This window comes from Lolium perenne, chromosome 3 (assembly GCF_019359855.2).
Source record: "Lolium perenne isolate Kyuss_39 chromosome 3, Kyuss_2.0, whole genome shotgun sequence".
Classification (NCBI taxonomy): domain Eukaryota; kingdom Viridiplantae; phylum Streptophyta; class Magnoliopsida; order Poales; family Poaceae; genus Lolium; species Lolium perenne.
In genome coordinates, this window is record NC_067246.2 from 266398912 (window position 1) to 266424719 (window position 25808).

A 25808-nucleotide genomic window follows, 5' to 3' on the forward strand; every position below is an offset into this window, starting at 1 on the left:
TTTGGTCCCCGTTGGCCAACCACGACTAATTAGGCGGGACTAAAAGGGAGGTCTTTAGTCGCAGCCCAATTACCAACCGGGACTAATGGCAATCGACGTGGCCGCGTCACAGGGTTTGGGCTGGAGAACCTTCAGTCCCGGCCCGTAACTCCAACCGCGGCTAGATATTATTTTCAGTAATTATGTTTTTCATTTTTAATTTCATTTTTTAATTTTTTTTCTTTGACTTGTTACTCTCTCACTTGGACCATTTTTAATACTAATTACACTTGTAGACTTGGTCAACACTTATGGGTCAGTCACCCATCCGGACACTACTCCACCCTCAGCATGCTTAACTTCTTGGTTCTTTCGTACTACGCTCCCGCGAATGTGATTGTACCTTGTTGTAAATACTACCATATCGATTCTATTAACTCTTATACCATTGTGTCACAATTCTATTAACTCTTACGCCATAGTGTCACATTTCGGACAAATAATATATGATTTATTATTAGAAAAATGTGAGGGATTCAAATATAAAATAATTATGTATTTCTTAATTTATTATTATTATTATCAAATAATATATGCATTATTCATATAATATTGCCAAATAATTAATATCTTGAAATCTGTAAACCTGAATTGGACAAATAATATATGATTTATTATTAGAAAAATGTGAGTGATTTGAATATGAAATAATTATGTATTTATTTATTTATTATTATTATTATCAAATAATATATGCATTATTCATATAATATTGCCAAATAATTAATATCTTGAAATCTGTGAACCGGAATTGGACAAATAATATATGATTTACTATTATAAAATGTGAGTGATTTGAATATGAAATAATTATGTATTTATTAATTTATTGTTATTATCAAATAATATATGCATTATTCATATAATATTGCCAAATAATTAATATCTTGAAATCTGTAAACCGGAATTGGATAAATAATATATGATTTATTATTAGAAAAATGTGAGTGATTTGAACATGAAATAATTATTAATTTTTTAATTTATTATTATTATCAAATAATATATGCATTATTCATATAATATTACCAAATAATTAATATCTTGAAATTTGCAAACCAGAATTAGACATATAATATATCATTTATTATTAGAAAAATGTGAATGATTCGAATATGAAATAATTATGTATTTATTAATTTATTATTATTATCAAATAATATTTTCATTATTCATATAATATTTCCATATAATTTAAATCTTCAAATCTGTAAACCGGAATTGGACAAATAATATAAGATTTATTATTAGAAAAATGTGAGTGATTTGAATATGAAATAATTATGTATTTATTAATTTATTATTATTATTATCAAATAATATATGCATTATTCATATAATATTGCCAAATAATTAATATATTGAAATCTCTAAACCGGAATTGGACAAATAATATATGATTTATTAGAAAAATGTGAGTGATTTGAATTTGAAATAATTATGTATTTATTAGTTTATTATTATCAAATAATATATGCATTATTCATATAATATTGCCAAATAATTAATATCTTGAAATCTGTATACCGGAATTGGACAAATAATATATGATTTATTATTAGAAAAATATGAGTGATTTGAATATGAAATAATTATGTATTTATTAATTTATTATTATTATTATTATCAAAAACATTATAATAAGAAGCCCATGGAGGAGGAGCCGGTGCCGGAGCCAGCCGCGAAGGCGCCCAAGGACGAGAAAAAGCCGGCGGCGAAGAAGCTCGTGGAGGAGGAGCCGGCGCCGGAGCCAGCCACGAAGGCTCCTAGGCTGAGAAGAAGCCAGCGGCGAAGAAGCCCGTGGAGAAGAAGCCGTCGGGAAAGAAGCCCGTGGAGAAGAAGCAGGCGGCGAAGAAGCCCGTGAAGAAGAAGCCGGCGGCGAACAATCCCGTGGAGAAGAACAAGAAGAGCATGGAGACGTACAAGATATACATCTTCAAGTTGCTCAAGCAGGTCCACCCCGACATCAGCATCTCCTCCAAGGCCATGTCCATCATGAACTCCTTCATCAACGATATTTTCGAGAAGCTGGCAGGGGAGTCGGCCGAGCTCGCGCACTACAACAGAAGCCCACCATCACCTCAGGGAGATCCAGACCTCCGTTCGCCTCGTCCTCCCCGGGGAGCTCCCCTGTATGTTTGGCTAGTGGCGCAGTACAAGTGCGCTCGGTGCCCCTACTATATCGGCGATTCAAGTGGGATCAACTACATTTTGAAGGAAACAATTTGATAAAGATCTCCATCTTCAGTGCATAATTATCATGACGGTTAAATTTCTAAATTGGACTTGGTTTAGTGAATACATTTGGCTAATTCCCACATGGTAAAAGGACTGCGCTCAGCAGCAACCAAGCAGGCACGCTGTGCTGCAAGCAAGCACTGACACAAGACACATAGTTCATATATATGAAAGACACATAGTTCATATATATTGAAAGACACATAGTTCATATATATAAGAAAAGGCACATAGTTCATATATATGAAAGAAACATAGTTCATATATATTGAAATCATCGATTCATAGTTCATACAAATTAATATAGAAGACCACCACTACTCATCATCTCTAAATATTGAGATGATGAACATGGCTAGTAGCCAACTAGCATCCAATACTTCCTAGCAATCTCGAAACTCAAGTGAGCGTCTAGTGCTGCATAGTGCACTTGCTCGTAGCTCAATGGATAGTTGGCCCATCCAAAAATGAGCTCATCTTCTTTTTCTTGCGTGGCGACGTCCATCTTCTTCTTGTGGTCGTACTTCTTCTTCTGCTCAAGGTTTGTCCCAATGGTATGGTTCGCCAAATCATATAGACTTGGAGTGGTCTTGTTGGTGGGGTTCGGGACTACCTTCTGGAGGTCATAAGAAGAAGTGAAGTGATGTGAATGCCCTCGAGTCTTAGCTTCTTCAAATCATTGCCGATAGCGGCACCGCAGAATCTGATGTTCCCGTCCTCCAAAAAATCCTTTAGCACCTGTGGCACTTTTATATCGGCATGAATCATCTGGAAAACCAACGTCTCGGACGCCACCGAGAGTTGAAGGACGGCGGCACGCTGCTCCTCACCGGCCTTCTTCTTGCGGGGATTGGTGAACTCGCAGTCCAACCGACGCACTTGGTCGTTGCGGTGTCGAGGAAGTTCCTCTTCATGCGACGGATCTACTTCTCCACCATTCTTGCGCGGAGCGTGACCGTGACCTTGAACACCGCCTCTATCCCTTCGGGCTTGATGTAGTACACCCGTGTCCGATGAGCCGGATCGCGCACGAGGTGCTCCATCGACGAAGAGAGGGTCGGATGATCGTGGCAAGTTGCAAATGGTGGATGAGGAGAGGAGGCCGGATGGAGAGAGTGTGTGTGGCAATGGTGAAGAAAATGGTGAGTTTATAAAGCAATGGGAAGAGGAAGATGAACACTGGGCCAGTAATGGCGACGTGCGATCGGGCTCCGCGGGAAACTGAACGTTTGACTTTAGGTCGCGGTTGGAAATACGCACCGGGATTAAAGAGAGCACCGCAGACGCCGCGTAACCTGATGTCTTTGTTTTGGAAGCTAAGGTTAGTGAACGAACCAGAGCTGGTTGGCTCACTATCATTGAATCTAGATTACATGAATGATCATACAAGGTTTCTCCCTAAATACATTTAGAAAAAGAAATTACCACTATAAATTAAAATATTTATGTGATTCTTGCATTGCATAGTGCTTTTCATAAAAGATAACCTAGCTAAATGGAATTGGCAAGATGAATCAATACACCATTAATTCATATCATGTGTTTTAGCAAAGGTGGTTTGGCGCATTGTACATATGACCTTCAGTATAATCCCTCTAATAACATTACAAATCTGGTTGGAAATGGTTAGCATGGGTCGTGAAAAATATAAGTACAAATTTGAGTTGGTGTGAGTGCTTAACTTTGGGCCATATGGATATAAAACCATTATATTTTTAGCAATGCAAAAACTATTATTGATCCCCCTTTTGGTTAGCGGAACATGCACCTGTCTAAACAGCCTCTGATCAAGTCCCGGCCGTGCCATAAATTGGCGAGATAGATTGCATTCGAGTTCCAATTCTGGCTAGCAAGCTCTCCATTGCTCGCCTAGCTTTCTCTCCCAATGAAGCAACCAGAGAGCGGGCGGTTACACAGTACAGTACCATGTTGCCCACGCGTACGTTGTTGCTTCTTCCATGCAGGCACCTCATGTGCCCCTGTTCAGCAAAGGAGAAACGACTCTACTCGATCGGAATACAGGTAGGCGTGGTTGGTTGTACCGCAACCCGAGCATTATCTTGGTGTTGGGCCTGAATCCAGAAAGAACAAGGGAAGAACAGCAAGGGCAAAATAAACCATGCAGGCTCAACAACAAAAAAGGTGTCACTAGGTATCTATCCTTTGTGATTCCCATCCTTCCACGCCTCTCTGTAGCTAGCGACATAGAGCTGCAGTCTGCAGATTCTGAGGCGCTCAGCAAGGCTTATGGGTTTCGCAATGCTGATAGATAGCCAAGACAACTTGGGTAGTTTCAAAAGATCTTCAGTTAGTTTGCCTAGAAAGTACATTTAGCTTGGTCCAACATGAAGTTCTTGATTGAACAGGCAGTCTTTTAGGGGCTAATGCAGCTGCTATCACTGGGTTACTTTCGCTGATAGCTAGTTTAGGCTGATCGTCGGTCCATGCTTTCTTTTGCCGCACAAATGGTGAGTTATAATGGCGGGTAAGGTGGTTTAGGACTTTTAAGTACAATGCTCCACGGGGGAGACTGGGAGTAGCATACTCTACAAAAGAACACCGGCTAGCTAGTGCAATCATGGGATCGAGGGCCAGGCGATATTTAAAATCATATCGATGGTATCGTCTAGAAATTACAACGTCGCGAATCATTGCATATTCTTTTTGCGCCCTATAATTGAGAGCAAACACGAGATGCATGGATTCGGACCCATAATTGAAGGCACCAGCTAGCAACACTCCCTGGCAGGAGCCACTACCTTTATTGAGGCCTTTCTGAACCTGCAAAATTGATGGATCAGTTGATCGATGCAAGGTTGCACACCCACACTGACAGAAACTGCTCATTGCGAAAAATGCACATTGTTATTTTTTTTCAAAAATAATACTATAAAATACAGATCGGACTTTTCAATAAGCTGTGTAGCTGTACTTTTTAAATCGATTGAGACTATCTCAGGAGTCTGAGTTAGAAAAACTATTTCTATGTTGTGAACAAAACAACACTTCTTCCGACTAAACCGAAGATGTTTTGCGTCATTGTCCTTATGTTGGAAATGATCCAAAGCATCTTAGGTTCCCATTAATTTTCAGGGAGATACAATACACCTTTTAATAATAAGGAAGAGTTTAATAATAGTTTTCACCAATGAATTACGCATATTCCCTCTACTAAAAAAAAATCGTATTAATTTTATTGTTACAATTGAAGTGTGTTTAGATCATTGTAAAAACTAGATGTGGGATATTTATTAGCTGGTTTCAGGGTCTAATGCCCTTGGGGCATGCCTAGATACGGTTAGAGATGTATAGTCCCTTCTCTTGTATATATCTCAGTGTATGAGGGGTTTCCTGCACTTTGCCACACATACACATGTACTGGCCTTTGGTTCTCTGTGAATACTAGTTACCTATTCACAATATGGTATCCGAGTTTTAGGTTTAGCTCCTCCCGCACGTAGCAACTCCGTGCATTGTCACACCGCCGCCGATTTTTCCGGGTGCCGCTGCCTCTCCTTCTTCCTCACCCGTTTCAGGTTCGGGATCGAGATGTGTTGTTGATTTCTTGACTGCGTCGCCTCTCCACGGCCGCCCCCGCTCCTGGCCGGTCCACCTCCGGTCACCCTGTCTCCTGGCCAGCATGCCTCCAGCCGCCCCCGCTCCTAGCCGGCCCGCATCCACCTCAACCTGGCCAGCCCCTAGCCCGATCTGTCAGCTGAAGCCCCAATCCAGTCACTTCCTTTGCCTGGCTGCTGCGGGCAGGCGTGTTGTGCGAGTGACTGGTCCTGGCTCGTTCTCTCTCAGCTGGTTGACCAAATCTAGATCCAAAAAATCTGTGAGCAGTATCAATATGGCATCCTCTTCTGCCGGCTATGTTAGCATTTCTCGGTGCCCGGTGATTTTTTATGGCACCAACTACTGAGAGTTTGCTGCCTTCATGCGCATCCATACGCGCGGGCTTCGACTTTGGGGCGTTCTTACCGGCGAGGTATCCTGTCCGCCGCGCCTCATTGCCCTCATGCCCCCTACCCCGCCGCATGTGACACATGCCATTGCTGTTGATGCTATCCAGGCTGATCGGGATGCAGCCAAGACTATCGAGGCCGCTGCTGATGAGGCATATAAGCAGCAGGTACTTGCTTATTCAGAGGCTCATGGTCCATATCGTGATAGTCTGGTTTCTTTTACTCAGTGGTGTGATGATGATGCTAGGCTGCTGCCGTTCTCTCTTAGAGTATTCAGCCACAATTTGCTTCTAAGTTTATGGGTCTTGCTACTATCGCTGATATGTGGTCTCACCTTCGTCAGCACTATCAGCCTTCTGGGGATTCTCTATATTTATCTGTGCTGCGTTAGGAGCATGATCTTCAGCAGGGCGACTCTAATGTTGATGAATTCTACACCTAGAGTGCTGCGATTTGGCGCCAACTTGACTCCCTCCACAGTGTTGTCTGTGGTACTTGCCAGTGTTATCGGACTGTACATTCAGGTGTGGAGTTTCAGAGGATCCATGAGTTCCTATCTCGGCTTCGCCGGGAGTTTGAGCCCCGTCGTGCCCAGTTATTTGCTTGGGGTCGTGTCCCTATCTCAGAGGTGGTTACTGAGCTCCGGGCTGTGGAGACTCGTCTGCGTGGATCTGGTCTTCTTGGGGTTCCCTCTGCTCTTGCTGCTCGAGCTCCTACTACACCAGCACCCGCTCCCTACAGTGCTCCTTTGTTCCTGCCCACGCCACCTGGTCGTGGAGGTCGGCCTTTCCGTGGCCGGGGACGCCCTCATTCTGGTCCGCCGTGTGGATATTGCCACAGGCACGGGCACCCCGAGACTGATTGCTACAAGAAGCAGCTGGACTTGTGCAATGGCGCACTCCCCGCCTCTACTGGTCCTCATGCTCCCTCTCAAGCGCCCTCCACCACCGACTTCACTGGGCAGGACATTGCGAGGCTTCAGCGCCTCCTGTGGCTCTTCTTCGATGGGCACCGCTGCCTCTGTGGCTGGTACTTCTACACAGTCAGGTACATCTTCGTGGGTTCTGGATTCTGGATCCTCTTTTCACATGTCCTCTGATTCTTCCGCACTTTCTTCTCTTCGACCTCTTTCTCTTCATGTTAATGTTCTTACTGCCGATGGTACTTCTCCTCATGTTGCTAATCATGGCACTCTTTCTACTTCCTCCTTTTTCGTTCCCGATGTTTCTCATGTTCCCCGTCTTACAATGAACTTGTTTTCCACTGCTCAGCTCACTGATTCTGGTTGTCGGGTCATTCTTGATGTTGATTCTTGTTTTCTCCAGGATGCTCACACGCGAGCACTGGTTGGGGCTAGCCCTCGGTGCCATGATTCCTAGGAACTTTGGGTGCTTGACTGGCTTCATGTTCCTTCTGCTACCACTCCACCGGCTGATCCACGTGTGCTTGCTACTTCCACTATGGCCTCCTTTCAATAGTGGTATCATCGTCTTGGTCACCTTTGTGGTTCTCGCTTGTCTTATTTACTTCATCGAGATGTTCTGGGGCATGTCTTAGGATGTCTCGCTTCAGGGTTGTCAGGGTTGTAGGCTTGGCAAATAGACTCAGTAACCTTATCCTACTAGTGAGTCTATATCTCAGTGTCCTTTCCACTTGGTCCATTCTGATGTATGGGGACCGACTCCCTTTGCTTCGAAGGGGGCCATCGCTAATATGTTAATTTTTACCAATGACTTTTCTCGCCACACCTGGATTTATTTTATGACTTCCCATAGCGAGGTCCTCTCGATATATAAGCAGTTTGCTTCCATGGTTCATACCCAGTTTTCCATGCCTATTCATGTGTTTCGAGTTGACTCCACTGATGAGTATATCTCCCAGCTGTTGGGTGTTTTTCTTGCTGAGCAGGGCACTCTTGCCCAATTCTCCTGCCCTGGCGCCCATGCTCAGAATGGCCTGGCTGAGAGATGATGATCACCACCTCTCTTCCTCCTCACTTTTGGGTTGAGGCTGTGTCTATTTCCACCTATCTCATCAACCTTCAGCCCTCCACGGCCCTACAGGGTGGTATTCCTGTTGAGCGTCTTACTGGCCGCTCTCCTGATTATTCAACCCTTTGCCTTTTTGGTTGGATTTGCTATGTACTTCTTGCTCCACGCGAACACACCAAGTTGACAGCCCAGTACGTTGAGTGTGTCTTTCTTGGCTACAGTCCTGAGCACAAGGGCTATAACTGATGGGATCCCATTGGTCGTCAGATGCGCGTATGTCGGGATGTCACTTTTGATGAGTCTCGTCCTTTCTACCCGCGTCCCTCCTCCTCTTCCTTCTCTGTAGATGATATCTTCTTTCTCATGTTACCTGAACCACCTCCTTCTGTGCCTCAGCTCCCCGCTCCTCCGAGTCCATCCACTACCGACCTCACACCTTCTTCACCCACCAGCTCATCCTCTCCTTCCTCGCCACTTTCCCCACCTTCCACACTAACGTCTCCATCCTCACCTACGGTGATTCCTCCCTTCCTGTTTCAGTACTCCCGTCGTCCACGTGATGATGATGATGCTCCTCCTGGCATGCCTTCCACTTCTAGTGTGTTGCCTTCTCCGACTGAGCCGACTCATAACCTTCGTGCTCGGCCTTGTCCTCTGCCTAATCTCTATTCTCCCACTTAGTATGGTCTTTCTGCTGCTCTTGAGCCGACCTCTTATCGGGATGCTGTTTCTCATCCCGAATGGCAGCTAGCGATGATTGAGGAGATTGTTGCGCTTGAGCGTACTAGCACTTGGGATGTTGTTACTCCCCCTCCCTCTGTTCGTCCCCTCACTTGCAAGTGGGTCTACAAGATCAAGACTCGCTCTAATGGTTCTCTTGAGCGCTACAAGGCTCGAATTGTGGCTCACGGTTCTCAGTAGGAGCACGGTCACGACTATGATCAGACCTTTGCTCCAGTGGCTCACATGACCACTGTTCGTACTCGCCTTGCTGTTGCTTCTGTTTGTCACTGGTCTGTCTCTCAGCTTGATGTGCAGAATGCTTTTCTTAATGACGAGTTACGTGAGGAGGTGTACATGCAGCCACCTCTTGGGTACTCTATTCCCGATGGCATGGTCTGCCATCTCCGGCGCTCCCTCTATAGCCTTAAGCAAGCCCCTCGCGCCTGGTTCGAGCAGTTCGCCTCTATGGTGACTTCTGTTGGCATTGTCCCTAGCGCACACGACCCTGCGCTCTTTGTCCACACATCTTCTCATGGTCAGACTTTTCTCCTTGATCATCACCGGTAATGACTCTGAGTATATTTCCTTTGTCAAGGCCCGTCTTCGTGAGTTCCTCATGACTGATCTTGGCCCTCTTCGCTATTTTCTTGGGATTGAGGTTTCTTCTACCTCCGATGGCTTCTATATCTTCCAGAAGAAGTATATTCTGGACCTCCTCACTCGTGTCGCTCTTGGCGATGAGCGCACTATCGAGAATCCTATGGAGCTCAATGTGCATCTCCGTGCCACTGATGGTGATCCTCTACCGAACCTGACACACTACCGTCACTTTGTTGGGAGTCTTGTCTACCTTGCTGTCACCCGTCCTGACATCTCCTACCCTGTCCACATTCTGAGTCAGTTTCACCTCAGTCCGCTACAGTCACCTCCTCTATGTACTTTAGTGTTTCTGCTGCCGCGCCGAATCCTCTCTATCAACATTGCGCGTGACCCGGTGAAGCATGAGCTCACCAAGCACATAGGTGTTGGTGCCTCCTTTGTGTGTACTGTTGTGCAGGATCAGGTTTTGGCTCTACAGTATGTGCCTTCCGAGTTACAGTTGGCTGACTTCTTCATGAAGGCCCATACTAGAGCTCAGCATGGGTTCTATCTCTCCAAACTCAGTGTTGTTGATCAACCATGAGTTTGAAGGGGTGTTAGGGATGTATAGCCTCTTTTATTGTATATACCTAGTGTATGAGGCCACACATGTACATGTACTGGTCTTTGGTCCTCTGTGAATATTAATTGCTCATTCACAACAGATACCACGATTTCAAGCTCAGTGTAAAATGATCTCATTGGTCCATTGTCAAGAGAACATGCTAGGTCTTTGCAACATGGAGTGAATTTATTCCTTAGGGTATGATCCTTGTGAAGGTATGATCTTTCTAGTGCTAAGTCTAAGATCTCGTCGATTTGATATCATGAGACCAAATAGGCTCGGTATTGGTTGTATTATTAAGCTTCTCGGGCATGTATATATGGTTGTACACAGGATTAACTTGGAGTACATTTCAATACACAAATTCTATCTCTACCCTATCTTTTCATAACCGAATACATACTCAAATACCGTAAATGTCAAAAAGATTGAACTTGAAGCAATTGAAGCAGTCACGGCAAACTACGTTCCCAGGATCACTCAACAACCATCACGTCCATGCAACTTTTTCCTCACCCTCGTCGATCCTGGTCGATCAACACCGATCACAATGCATCCAAAAAGGTAGAGTTTTGTTTCTCGATAAATCTGATTTCTATTATTTAGCAGTTGCCTATACCATATGTAATAGTAATAGTAGATCTTAGAGATTCAGCTCCCTCAGAAGAAACATGTAACCCGACGACATGGAAAAGCTACGTATGGTATTTTCCAGTTGTTGCTTGGTTCCTTCAGTTTATACTCCTTTATCTGCGTGGTCCCTTGATTGTGCATCAGTGCGTGTGCCTTGTGCTTCCATGTGCACGACCACCTCAGGAGGTTGTGATTGGAGGATCCATGAGATCACGTACAGGCGTTTGATTTAGGCCGTCGAAAGCCGCACAAGCAGGAGTTGACTACGACCATGACCACTTTGGAAGGTTGTAGCACTACTAGCATCAGTTAAATATCCCCACTGGCGTCTAGTTTTGCGTTTCTCCTACATAATATTGCCACTTTTGCGATATGTTGGTACGATTAATGATACCTCAAGATTGTCAAAGCAGCTTACATATCGAAAAGTCCCTCGATCTTGAGAACTTTTGCCTGCAATCGCAGTGTCTTGTGGAGTAAAGATTGTACTTAGAGTTAAGCAACTTGGGTTTTGTCTCCCTTGCCGCAGGCATCTAAAAGTATGTAAGGAAGCTTCAAGTGTTAACAACTTTCAAAATCTCGCAGAGTTTTATATTAGGCCCTGATCCATCAATGTCGAAAGGAAGCACCTGACTGAACTTCTCTTTTCTACTAGAAGTACAGAGTTTATTTTGCCAAAGAACTGAACACTTCACGACTAGGCGCTTCTTGATCCCCCAGTCCAACCACCAGCTACCGCATCACTGAAACTATCTGTGCAAATTGAGCTGGCTGCTTTTATATACACATGGAATACAGAATAAAAAGTTGCAGTCAAACACGATCTGATCGGCCCCAAGGTGGATACAGTCACGGCCATGCGGCGATGTCGTCTATCTTGAAAGGAAAAGGTGGCCTTCAGCAAACCAGCCAATTCGCTCGGCAACAATGCCGTCAACTCCGTCGTGAGCTAGCACATCTGATTGCCATGGTGGCACTGCATGCCTGGCTACAGTATAGCACGTCCTATTTGATTGGAAGCATTTGAAAAGTGCAGGACCAGATATGCCTGATAATATAGTTTGGAGGTGTGGCTACTTGTTCGCTGACAGAAGTTCTGCGCTTTGACGAAATGTTTCTATTTCTCATGTTGCGGCCAAATTGATTGCACATGGAGATGGAACCACCTCAGCTACCATCATGGGGTTCTTGGCGCGGGGTTGCCTAGCTCACTGTTCATCCTCACAAAAAGTATGGTCGTATTCTGTACACGAATTCATTTGGGCTGAGCCACGAATTCATTTGGGCTGAGCCACCGAGACATCTGATCAATCTGGATAGGCATATGGTACTGTTAGTTTGATCTCCACCCGTTCGAGCCCAACGGCTCGACGTAACCCTTGACCTCGCGTACGTCCTGATCGGGGGCGCCCAACCTTATCTCTGGTTGGTGGGCCCGTGTCATCGCGCTAAATAGATAGGTGGGGGCGGACGCACGCGGTACGATAGTGACCGACGCGCTGCTCGCCCCACCGACATCCCTTCCGATCTAGGGTTCTACCGCGTGCCGATGGAAAGCGCCACCACCGCCGCCACTACTTCACCCACGCCACCGCCGTCGCCATCATGTCGGCGTCCGCAGGTTCCTCCTCGAAGGGAGAAGGTACACCGTCCCTCTCTCTCGTTCTATCTCTCTCACGCACAGTACAAGCTCACTACTTTACAGAGACAGTAAGTACTCGACATTAGATCCTACCCTAGCCTATCCATAGATTTAACATTGGTATCAAAGCTCAGTTAGTGTGTAGAACTTTTGTTTTTCGGTAGAAAAGAAGATTGCAAACCCTAGCCAAACCCTAGATTGATCCGGCTCCCGCACAAAGAACCCTAACTCGAATTAGAGAAAAGAAAGGGAGAGGGAAAGAAAGCTCACCGCCTCACCGCCCGCAGCTAATGCTGCTCGTGGTGCCGGCAAAAGAAATTGGCACCTCCTTTGGTCATGTTAAGAGAGGAGAAGAGAGGGGCTCGGGGGGGGGGGGGGGGGGGGGGGGGGGGGGTAATGGGGCTAGGGTTATGGTTTTCGGCTGGTTCGGGCTGTTTTATACAGTGCGATAATGATTTCATCTGACGACAAGGATTGATGCGCGTGAGGGGAACTGGCCATGTAGGGCGCGGGCCGCTAACAGGCTTTTTGCAGGCCGTTGGGCCTTGGTCGCGCCGTTGGCTCACGGGCTGAAAGTTAACGCACCCGAGCGGCGCGCATAGAAGTTTCGCTCACGTGGGATATGGGCCGCGGGATCAAAATCGGGCCCAACACAGTATTTAACAGTTTTTCCTGTTTTATTGATTTCCAGATGCAGTTTTTAGGCATTTAGGGCAGTTTTTTAGCCCAATTTTGTCTGGATATTTTCTGAATAAATAGGACCAACGAAATATTTATTTAGGAATTAAAAAGTGAAAGTTATGCCTCGGAAAAGTTCAAACGTTAATAGTTTAATTTCCTAGTTTCTGCTGCAAATGGTTATAAAAGTGCATTTTAAATTTGATAAATGCAAAAGTGATTATTAAATACTAAAAGTATGAGTAAAAGTGATTGTTGAAACAATTATGATTCTGTCATTTTATGAACAACGTTATTAATGGCATGATCATGTTTTGTTGCAATGATATGTGCATTTATCTCTATTTCTGCCCAACGGTGATATAGTTTTTATTTGCATTAACTGTTACATGTCTTAATTCAGACCAACGTTGGATTATAATATGAAATTGTACTATTCTCACTCATCTATGGTTTTCAGGAGGGTACTACTTGATGAGCTGCATCAAGGATGTCCCCACCCTAAGAGGGGATAACTACACTGAGTGGAGGAAGAAGGTGGATTTCGCCTTCCTATGTGCTGAGGTGTACTGGGTGCTTGAAACACCGCAGCCCACAAAGCCTGGTGATACTGTCAGAGATGATAAGAATGATGATGATGCATGGGACAGAAAGAAAAAGGACCATGCTCTTATGGTGATGGCCTACACCCTAGAGAACATAAAGTGGCAGACATCCAATAAGTAATGCATGGCATTTATAAAGAAAACAATTGATAACGCCATCGTGGGCTTAATTGCAGAGTGTGCTTCCGTTGGGAAGTACTTGGAAAAGATAAAGAGCCACTTCACTGGTTCTTTAAAGACATATGCAACCCAGTTGCTGAAGTAGCTGGTGACAGAGAAGTACACTGGAGGTTCACATGGCATCATGGAGCACATCCTCAGGATGAGCAACCTGGCTGCAAAGCTGAAACCCATGGATGATGACCTGGAGCTGAAGCCTGCACTTCTGGTTCACTTGGTCATGGCTTCATTGTCAGCACAGTTTGAAAACTTTGTTTTCAATTACAACATGAACCATAAAAAGTGGGACATAGAAAACACTATAGCCATGTGTGTGCAAGAGGAGGATAGACTGAAAGCACAGAATGGAGGTTCACTAAATTATGTGAAGGACAAAAAGAAAAGGACCTTCACACAAAGCAACAATGGCTCTCCTTCCAAGCCATATGTAAAAGGCCAAATGCACCATCATCAGCAGTACCAGAACAAGCCAATCCCAGTGAACTAAGATCAGTGTCTTCACTACCAGAAGACTGGACACTACAAGAAAGACTGTCCTGATTCGCTAAAAGAACTAATGGCAAAGAGAGGTAAAAATTTATTTTCCTTTGTAAATGAATCCATGTATACACATTTTTCGAAATCTATTTGGTGGATTGACTTACGTGTAACCGTTCATGTTGCAAATTCTTTACAGGGATTCCATTCGATGCGAACTACGAAAAGAAGCGAAAGATGCATTGAAGTCGTGAATGGAGTTCAAGCAGAAGTTGAAGTTGTTGGCGACGTCCTTTTGGAGCTAGCTGATGGCTTAACTATTCTACTCAAAGATATTTTATTTTTTACTTCCTTACACAGAAATTTTATTAGTGTATCACGTTTGGATAAAGACAGTTATCAGTGTTATTTTGGACATGGCAAGTGTGTCATATGGTGTAATAATATTTATGTGGGGGTTGCTTTACTCCATGATGAGCTCTATTTATTATCCTTGTGCGAAAAAGTGTTGCTATGTGTAAAGTGAATGAGCAAGTATCCGCGTCGGAGAAAGAACAAAAGAAAATAAAAAGAACTGATGAATCATCAAAATTATGGCATTGTCACTTAGGCCACATTTCGAGGGGGAGAATAGAAAGACTTGTTAAAAAATGATATTCTTCCTCCATTAGAATTCTCAGACATAGAATAATGCATCAATTGCATTAAAGGAAATTTGTAAAATAAATTAAAAGGGTGCAAATCGAAGCATCGCAACACTAGAAATAATTCACACCGTTATATGTGGACCATTTCCTTTTTTTAGTGTGGATGGCTATGATTCGTTCATAACATTCAGAGATGATTACTCTCGATATGGTTATATTTATCCAACCAAAGAAAGAAAAGAAGCGTTGGATAAATTTAAAATATTCAAAGCTGAAGTTGAAAATCAACATGATAAAAGAATAAAGATAGGGAGATCTGATCGTGGCGGGGAGTACTACGGTCGACATACTCCATATGGCCAAGTCCCTGGACCTTTTGCAAGGTTCTTACATGAGTCTGTAATAGTTGCCCAGTGTTCTATGCCGGTCGAACCTCAGCAGAATGGGGTAGCTGAAAGGCGTAAGTGTACCCTTATGGATATGGTGCGCAATATGATGAGCTATTCCACGCTACCATTGGGATTGTGGATTGAGGCGTTAAAAAACGCTATTGACATTCTAAATAGAGTACCAAGCAAATCGGTGCCCAAAACACCGCATGAGCTATGGACATGGAGAGTGCCTTCTCTAAACAACCTGAAAGTGTGGGGGAGCCCTGCTGAGGCCAAAGTGTTCAATCCAAACATCGCAAAGTTAGATACCAAAACAGTCAGCTTCCATTTTATTGGCTACCCTGAAAAGTCAAAAGGTTATTGTTTGTACTATCCAAACAAATACACAAAGTTTGTGGAAACGAGACATGATGTCTTCTTAGACGACGATATGATGAGGGGGAGCATGGTAGCTTGGAAAATTGATCTTGATGAGAAGAGGGTGCATGCACCTAATACAATGACTCATGAGCCATTTTTTGCGTTACCATGTGCACCTGCACTGATAATCCCTGCGGTTATGGTGCAAGCGCATGTTGTGACTCCACCCATGACAACAATGAGTGAAAATTTGGAACTTGTCCGTGAGGAACCGAATGAACCATTTGTTGAGCATGAAAGGGAGAAACAACAGTCACCTCCAGAAGCTGAGCCACATGTTGAAGAACATAATACTCAAGAGAATGAGCCCCCTAGAAGGTCCACAAGAGCTTGAAAATCAGCCATTTCGACTGATTACATAGTTTACAACATAGAAACTGTTCATATGGAAGGTGATCACACTTCATATGAAGAAGCCATGAGAAGCCCACATTCATAAAAGTGGGTGAAGGCCATGGAATACGAAATGGATCGATGAGTGCCAACAATGTTTAGGACTTAGAAAATATTTCTAAAGGATCCAAAACAGTGGGATGCAATGGGGTCTAAAAAATAAAATACGACTCCAATGGAAATGTAGAAAAGTACAAATCACGACTTGTGGCAAAAGGATTTACACAAATAAAAGGGATATATTACAATGAAACATTTTCTCCAGTCTCATGTAAGGATTCCTCCATAATCATAATGACACTAGTTGCACATTTTGATTTAGAGTTGCATCAAATGGCTTTAAAGACGACATTTCTAAATGGGGATTTAGAAGAAAATGTCTACATGAAACAACCCAAGGGTTTTATCATGGAAGGTGATGACCCACAAGTATAGGGGATCACAACAGTCATTGAGGGAAGTAAAACTTATAAGCCTTAAGCCTTAACAACGGAGTTGTCAATTCAGTTGCACCTAAAAAAGCACTAGTAACAGGGGTGATGTGAAAGCAGCAGTAATATGAGAGCAAGAGTAACACAGTAGCAGTAGGAGTAACGCAGAGGCGATGGCACCGGAAAGTATTCCAGTGCGGAGTTGACTGTAGAGCAATGTTGATAACAGAAGGACCGGGGTCCCAACTATCTACACTAGTGGTAACTCTCCAAATAGCATGTGTTTGGTGAACAAATTACAGTTGGGCAATTGACAATTGTGAGGGCATGATAATACATGATGTGATAGATAAGTTACTGTAGTATTTAATTGGGCATTACAACATAATACATAGACCGTAATCCAACTGCCTCTATGACTAATAATCCACCTTCAGGTTAGCATCTGCACCCCTTCCAGTATTAAGTTGCAAGCAACAGATAATCGCATTAAGCAATGTGTGTAAAGTAAACAATAGAATCATCCTTAGACAGCACATCTACAACCTTAGAAGTTATAAAGTCACTCTCCTAGGAAACTAGAGGCATGAACCTACTATCGAGCATAAATACCCCCTCTTGGAGATACATGCAACTATTTGATCAAGGCAATCACAAGTACCGGACAACATGCAAGATCTTAAATAACAGTAGTCTGATAATATGAAGAACAATTTGATCACAATTCCACAATTTATCGGATCCCAACAAACACAACACCGATTACAACATAAGGATCTCAATCATGTAAGGCAGCTCATGAGATCATTGTATTGAAGTACATGGGAGAGAGTACCAACTAGCTACAGCCGAGAACCCGTAGTCCAGGGGGAACTACTCACGACCCATCATGGAGTCGAAGTGGAGGCGGTGGAGTCGATGGAGATGGCTCCCGGGGTCAATCCCCGTCCCGGCAGGGGCAGAAACACGAACTTCTGACCCCCGATACTCATCTGGATGATGGCGGCGGTGATAACACGTGCAACACACGTCCGTTGGGAACCCCAAGAGGAAGGTGTGATGCGTACAGCAGCAAGTTTTCCCTCAGTAAGAAACCAAGGTTATCGAACCAGTAGGATATGAAGGCCACGTGAAGGTTGTTGGTGAAGGAGTGTAGTGCGGCGCAACACCAGGGATTCCGGCGCCAACGTGGAACCTGCACAACACAATCACAATACTTTGCCCCAATTTAACAGTGAGGTTATCAATCTCACCGGCTTGCTGTAAACAAAGGATTAAACGTATGGTGTGGAGAATGATGTTTGCTTGTAGAAAACAACAGAGAACATAGATTGCAGTTGATTGTATTTCAGATGTAAAAGAATGGACCGGGGTCCACAGTTCACTAGTGGTGTCTCTCCAATAAGAAATAGCATGTTGGGTGAACAAATTACAGTTGGGCAATTGACAAATAGAGAGGGCATAACAATGCACATACATATCATGATGACTACTATGAGATTTAATCAGGGCATTACGACAAAGTACATAGACCGCTATCCAGCATGCATCTATGCCTAAAAAGTCCACCTTCGGGTTAGCATCCGCACCCCTTCCAGTATTAAGTTGCAAACAACAGACAATTGCATTAAGTATGGTGCGTAATGTAATCAACACAAATATCCTTAGACAAAGCATTGATGTTTTATCCCTAGTGGCAATAGCACATCCACAACCTTAGAACTTTCTGTCACTGTCCCAGATTCAATGGAGGCATGAACCCACTATCGAGCATAAATACTCCCTCTTGGAGTCACAAGTATCAACTTGGCCAGAGCCTCTACTAGCAACGGAGAACATGCAAGAACATAAACAACACATATATGATAGATTGATAATCAACTTGACATAGTATTCAATATTCATCGGATCCCAACAAACACAACATGTAGCATTACAAATAGATGATCTTGATCATGATAGGCAGCTCACAAGATCTAAACATGATAGCACAAGAGGAGAAGACAACCATCTAGCTACTGCTATGGACCCATAGTCCAAGGATGAACTACTCACGCATCAATCCGGAGGCGGGCATGGTGATGTAGAGCCCTCCGGTGATGATTCCCCTCTCCGGCGGGGTGCCGGAGGCGATCTCCTGAATCCCCCGAGATGGGATTGGCGGCGGCGGCGTCTCTGGAAATTTTTCCGTATCGTGGCTCTCGGTAATAGGGTTTTCGCGACGGAGAGTTTAAGTAGGCGGAAGGGCAGAGTCGGGAGGCGCTCGAGGGGCCCACACCATAGGGCGGCGCGGGCCCCTCCTTGGCCGCGCCACCTTGTGGTGTCTCCACCTCGTGGCCCCACTTCGTATCCCCTTCGGTCTTCTGGAAGCTCCGTGGAAAAATAAGACCCTGGGCGTTCGTTTCGTCCAATTCCAAGAATATTTCCTGTGTAGGATTTCTGAAACCAAAAACAGCACAAAACAGGAACTGGCGCTTCGGCATCTCGTTAATAGGTTAGTGCCGGAAAATGCATATAAATGATGTAAAGTGTATATAAAATATGTGAGTATTGTCATAAAACTAGCATGGAACATAAGAAATTATAGATACGTTTGAGACGTATCAGGCGGCGACAGAACTTTTCGTGGACGGAGGCTTGTATATTAAGGGTTTTCTCGTCGAAGGCTTTATATAGGCGGAAGATTTAGGTCGGTGGGGTGCCAGGTGGCCCGACACCATGCCTAGGCGTGGACCAGGGCTAGGCCGCTCCTAGCGCAGGTGTGGCCACCCTGTGGCCCTCCTCCGTCTTTTCTCTGGACTTCGTCTTCGCTTCGGGAAAAATAGGAACTTTGGTTTTTGTTTCGTCCAATTCCGAGAATATTTCTTGTACAACTTTCCTGAGATACAAAAACAACAGAAACAGGGAACTGGCACTCTGGCATCTTGTCAATAGGTTAGTTCCGGAAAATGCATAAAAGTGCCACGAAGTGTAAACAAACCATGTAGAAATTGGTGTAGAACAAGCATGGAGCATCAAAAATTATAGATACGTTTGCAACGTATAGAAGGCAAGGTCGAAATGGGATGCCGCCTAAAGAAATCCATTTATGGATTAAAGCAAGCCTCCAGACAGTGGTATCTAAAGTTTAATGAGACAATTACGAGATTTGGATTTAAAGAAAATATTGAGGACAACTGCGTCTATGAAAAGTTTAAAAGTGGGAAATATATTTTCCTAATCTTGTATGTGGATGATATTCTGCTTGCCAGTAGTGATGTTAGTCTACTTCAAGAGACAAAGAAGTTCTTATCCTCAAATTTTGATATGAAAGATCTTGGTGAAGCATCATATGTTTTGGGCGTAGGAAAAATGGAGTATTAGGACTATCTCAAAAGGCTTATTTAGAAAATATACTAACTAAGTATAATATGCATAAGAGCAATGCCACATCTGCCCCTATAGTCAAGGGTGACAGTTTTGGGAAATTTCAAAGTCCCCAGAATCAATACGAGCTCTATCAAATGAAAGCGGTTCCATATGCTTCGGCCATTGGAAGCCTACAGTATGCACAAGTGTGCACTCGCCCTGACTTAGCTTTTATGACCAGGGTACTCGGTAGATATCAAGAAAATCCAGGTATAGAACACTGGAAAATGGTAAAAAAGGTATTGCGTTATGTGAAAGGCATAATGTACTACTCCCTCCATCCCAAAATATAAGGCGTCTAAGGATTGGTCAAAAGTCAAACATTACAAACTTTGATCAAATATTTAGAAAAATATATTTACATCTACAATATCGAATGGACATATTAAGAAAATATACTTGATGGAGAATCTATTGATGTTGGTTTAGTATTGTAAATGTTTATATTTTTGTGTATAAACTTGGTTAAACTTTAAAAACGTTGACTTTTGACTAATCCTTAGGCGCCTTATATTTTGGGACGGAGGGAGTACATGCTAACATAAAGAAGATCTGATTCCCTAGAAATAAGAGGGTGTTCAGATGCAGATATTGCGGGAGATAAAGATGATAGAAAATACACATCTGGATATGTATTCACTCTCGCAGTGGGAGCTATTTTGTGGAGAAGCTCCAAGTAGACAATAGTTGCATCATCCACGATGTATGCATAATTTATAGCATGTTATGAATCCACGGGGTAGGCATTATGGTTAAATAAATGTATACCCGACTTGAAAGTGGTATATTATATTGAAAAACCACTAGAGATGTACTGCAACAATTAGCCCGCACTATTTAATGTCACAACAAAAAGTCGAGTACTGCTATGAAACCGATTGAGATAAAGTATTAAGTTGTGAAACACAAGGTCCAGGATCAAACTATAAGTCTCGAGCATATAAGGACAAAATATATGCTTGCGGATCCTCTAACGAAAGGCTTACCACCCAGAGTGTTCAAGGGACACGTAGCCGGCATGGATTTAAGGGAAAGTCTTACCTATCCAAGATCATAAGAGGCCCAAAAGCAAAAGAATTCATTTCAAAACAGAGAAGCGTATTGTGGTTGTCTGATTCTATCGGCAATAGAGTTGTGACGATGAAACATGACCTATGTACTGATCCAAAATAAAATGAATAAAGTAAAAATATGAAGTTAAAAGTAAAGTTGAGATCAAGGGGGAGAATGTTAGTTTGATCTCTACTCGTTCGAGCCCAATGGATCGACATAACCCTTGACCTGTCTGCGCCATAATCGGGGGCGCCCAACCGTATCTCTGGTTGGTGGGCCCCTGCCGCTTCACTATATAGAAAGGTGGGGGCCGGATGCACACGGTACGATGTTGACCGACACACTGCTCGCCCCTCCGACATCCCTTCCGATCTAGGGTTCTAGTGTGTGCCGACGGGAAGCACCACCACCGCCGCCACTACCTTACCCATGACACCGCCGTCGCCATGATGTCGACAACTGCAAGTTCCTCCTCGAAGGGAGAAGGTACACCGTCCCTCTCTCTCTTTCTATCTCTCTCACGCACAGTACAAGCTCACTACTTTACAGAGATAGTAATTACCCGACATTAGATCCTACCCTAGCTGATCCATAGATTTAACAGGTACAACCTCTAGGTTCTCAACCAAGCAGATTTGTCCAACTCACATGGTTTTATCACAACGATACAATCCAGAGAGAGAACATTTAGGCCTCCAGTTCCTCGGGTTGTCCCTAACAGGAGACTCGAGGAAAACCGTACCCTTTGTCTCTAGGCCTCCCCAGGCCCCCTTCTCATTACACCACTATGGCTTCACCGCGGTGGCAGTGGGCCCCAACCCTCTAAGGTGATGTGGGAGAGATGAGGTGGACACATCGGCGTCCTTGACACCGAAAAGGGTGGGTTGCGGTGGCATCCTCAAGGGTAGGACTGAGGCTCTAGTGGCTTGCTGAAGCATGATTTGGCCTCCTTGGGCAACAACAACTTGGCTTAAACTAGTGGTCGCGCGGTGGATTCCAGAGGCGGGCTTCACATCCGGCCTACAGCGGTGGGATGGTCATTGTTTCCTGCTGGTGATGATCTTGGCATGCATGTGTTGCGCGCAACTTTCCTATTGGGGTAGTGCACAAATCTAATCCACCTCAGCATCGGTGGGATATCCAAATTTAGGCATGTTGTTCGGTTATACGGCAGTAGGTTGCCTTGGCACCTGTTAGTAACATGGACATTGAGATGGTGATGGCAACAAAACTACACGTGTTTACCAACTCATTGGGACTCCAAACGCGGAGTGATGCAACCAACTTCAGTTTTCCCCACAAGGGTTTCTCGAGAGTTTATTCCTACAAATGCAAAAGAAATATTTTTGTGACCGTAACTCCATGTTATTTCTTTTGGCACAACGGTGTGCAAGTAATATAAAAACAAAAGTAAAATAAATCAAGTATGAAGTCCAAATTAGTTTTGTAATTTTGTACTTAATCAAAAATGAAATAATAAAGTAAAAAGTGTTTCTTATGGATTAAAAGGGCCAGACGAAGTCATGGTTTCATTGTACCTGAGCTCTCTCATAAATATGGTGGCTTGAATATAGCTTGAGTAACAAGTTAAGAGTGATAGAAAAATAAATTGATTCATTTGTACACATTCATATTGGCAGCAAGCCCTAGCATAGAGATAAGGCAACACATCGCACTAATACTCATGTGCAAGGGAAAAATCTTAGAACCAAGTTTAAGATAAACATGGTACTGCCTTATGTTGATGAACAATTATACTATCTTGAACAAACAATACCACCTAGACTATGATGGGAAATAACATAAGCAACCATTTATCCCTAATGAGGTGACCTATGGAAGGGTAAAAATATTGGTATCATACAAACTTGTTGTCACTATCCATATGTTTACTACCATATTATTCCAACTAACACACACATGCCCCACATGGGTTTTTGCATACAAGTTTTATTAGAACAAAGCATACATGCATATGGTAACATATGCACCTATCAATACATTAATAACATAAATATCAATTGCATCTAAAAATGCATCTCATAACAAAAGATCCACCATCAAAGTAATACATATATGCTCACAAACATGTAGGCAACTCATGTGGCTCTGATTAGTGAAGTATATAGGGAGAGATTGATGTAACCTAGTTCCACAAACCCGTACTACAAGGTTGGACTACTCCGTCTTCATCATGGCGGTGATGATGATGATATTTATGGAGGTGTAGGAGGAGCGACCGTGTGCGACTTCGGCATCATTTGATCCTCCAATCTTTTGAGGATCTTCTATATTTTGGTATTTCTCTATTCTTCTATGGCCGCTCTTTGTGACTTCGCGATATAAGGGCTATATATAGTTAATTTAGGTCAAAACGATTCAATGGGTGTCAAAACAGAGGTAATAGGGGCCACAAGGTGGCTGGTGGGCCCCATGGCATGACCAGGAGATGGGGTCGTACCACGGGCCTCTTTGGCTAGACCAGGCAGCTCCACTTCTTCTACTCATCCTCTTGTATTTACAGATAAGATGACGAGGTGGAATTTTCTGGCATCCGGAAGGTCCCTGAAACTTATAAATACACAAAGCAGGGTATTTTTTGTTCTACAATATTAGAAATAATAAAAGAGGACTTTGTGAAAAATCCCCAAAAAATCAATGTAAAACATGTAGGAAACCTTATATATCGTGCAAATATCTTGTAATATCACAAAATAAACACCAAAATTCATTGATACGTTTTATATGTATCAACATCCCCAAGCTTAACATATGCACATCCTCGAGAATGAAGGTTATAAAACAACATGAACTTTGGGGTTTATTTACATTAGTTACATAATTTAAAAGATCATTACTTCTCATGGTGTAAACAAGCGTTAAGAATAGATGCCAATTAAACAAGTAAATTATAAAGTTGTATATCACATAAAGCATTAAAAATAAACAAAATATATTTGGCACCATATCTCTCTTTCATAATCCCAATGAACAATGAAGTGATGCTTTGTGCAATGTGCATAGTGTAAATATTTTTTCTCATATCATTTGACATTAGGATAGAATGTAAATCTTGGGTAACATAGTAGAAAAAAACTCCCTACAAACAAAGCGCAAGATAATTATCAAAGTGGAAGTAGGTTTGATCAAATCTTTACCAACGATCGCAGCAGAGAGAAGATGTTGGTGAAGACCGTTGATGTTGATTCCCGCATCTCTGATTATAACTCTCAAATACGAGAATTATCCCACCCGTATGAGGACTGAAACACGACCCCTCCACTACTAGGAAATGTACTACCGCCGGCGCCCCAGAAACCCTTACCGCCGGCGTTTTCATGTTCGCCGGCGACCACCTCGCCGGTGGTAACCCCTTACCGCCGGCGTTTTCCAAATCGCCGGTGGTAAGTGTCATTATCCCCGGCGCTTTTCTCAAATCGCCGGCGGTACTAGCTTAGCACCGGCGTCTTACCAATTCGCCGGGGGTAATTGGCTGCACCGCTGGCGATTCCAATTTCGCCAGAGGTAGAGTTTAGGAGCGCCGGTGGTATTGATCACAGGATTAAAAAAATAAAACTCGAAAAGTAATGTATATACACCAGAATACAGACCAGAATACACAGTACATACACAAGAATACACACATCAAAGTATAACACAGATATTACTAGAAATACAGCCAGATACACAGTTATATAGAAAGTCCCAAATGTTCACAACATGCATGCATTAATAAGACAAGTTTAGATAGTAGATAGTTGACCATAACATCACGACTCGAAGTAGCACATGTTACAGAAATACATATAAGTCCAGTGTCGATGACCTAGCTAAACAACAATGACATAATAAACTAGAGAGACGGTGGCGGCAAGCATCATCACGATGAAAGGGGTCCTCCACATCTCCCTCCTCTGTCCCGCTCGAAAGTTGGCGTATCGAGTTTCCGCCTCCTCCAAAGTGGTGTACCCCTTGTAGCTGTTGCCGCTGAAACGGTGGACCTGCCTCCTACAGTCTTCCCAGTCCTCGTAGACTCCAGGAACCCTGCCGTGGTAGACGACATAGTACGTCATCTATGCAAACACACAACAAAGAAATGTAAGTTGTTAGTACATCCATAGAGAGAGATATAACATATAGGTGTGCAAAAGAACAAACATAAAAAATACTTATGTAATTTATGACTAACATTTGCAGGACACAAAAGTTTTTGACTCAAGTCTACTTCGGCGGGAAGGGACGGATGCCCTCGAGCGTGTTGAATGTTCTCTCGTCACATCCATCTTCTAATCGGCCTTCTATCTCGGAATTAGAAAGTGCGGAGGCATAGTTGAACAAGCCACCATTCATGATGACATCCCTCCAGAGTATTGTGCAAATGGTCCGCTGGATGGCACGGAAGTCGCCTCTCACGTTTTCATCGGTGGTGTCCGCCATGTTCACGAACTTCCCTGCAGAGCAGATGGCAACAAGAGATCGTTACGAGACCTTACAACCGCCCTCATCTGTAGGATGGCAAACCATGCCTCCATCCCATTGTCATCCGCCGATTGCTTTAGGCAGGGGAACTTGGTTATGTGGTTGCACACATGGCAACCCTTAACTTTCTTCTCATGCCTGAGTTTGTTGACGCCAACCTCAGCTATGAAGCCGCTGAGGGCTTTATCAAGTGTAGACTTAAGGTCGGTG

The 25808-nt window shown here is 43.5% G+C and overlaps 1 long non-coding RNA gene and 1 pseudogene across 1 annotated transcript; one reads left to right on the forward strand and one right to left on the reverse strand.

Moving 5' to 3' along the window:
- The first annotated feature begins 1690 nt into the window (after window positions 1-1690).
- On the forward strand, window positions 1691-4550 carry LOC127339944 (uncharacterized; annotated as a pseudogene).
- Window positions 4551-24766: 20216 nt separating this feature from the next.
- Window positions 24767-25556, reverse strand: LOC139837654 (uncharacterized). The gene is made up of 2 exons (XR_011754246.1): window positions 25309-25556; window positions 24767-25192 (listed from the first exon to the last, which is right to left on the reverse strand). It is a non-coding gene; the product is annotated as an uncharacterized lncRNA (long non-coding RNA).
- Between the last annotated feature and the right edge of the window lie 252 nt (window positions 25557-25808).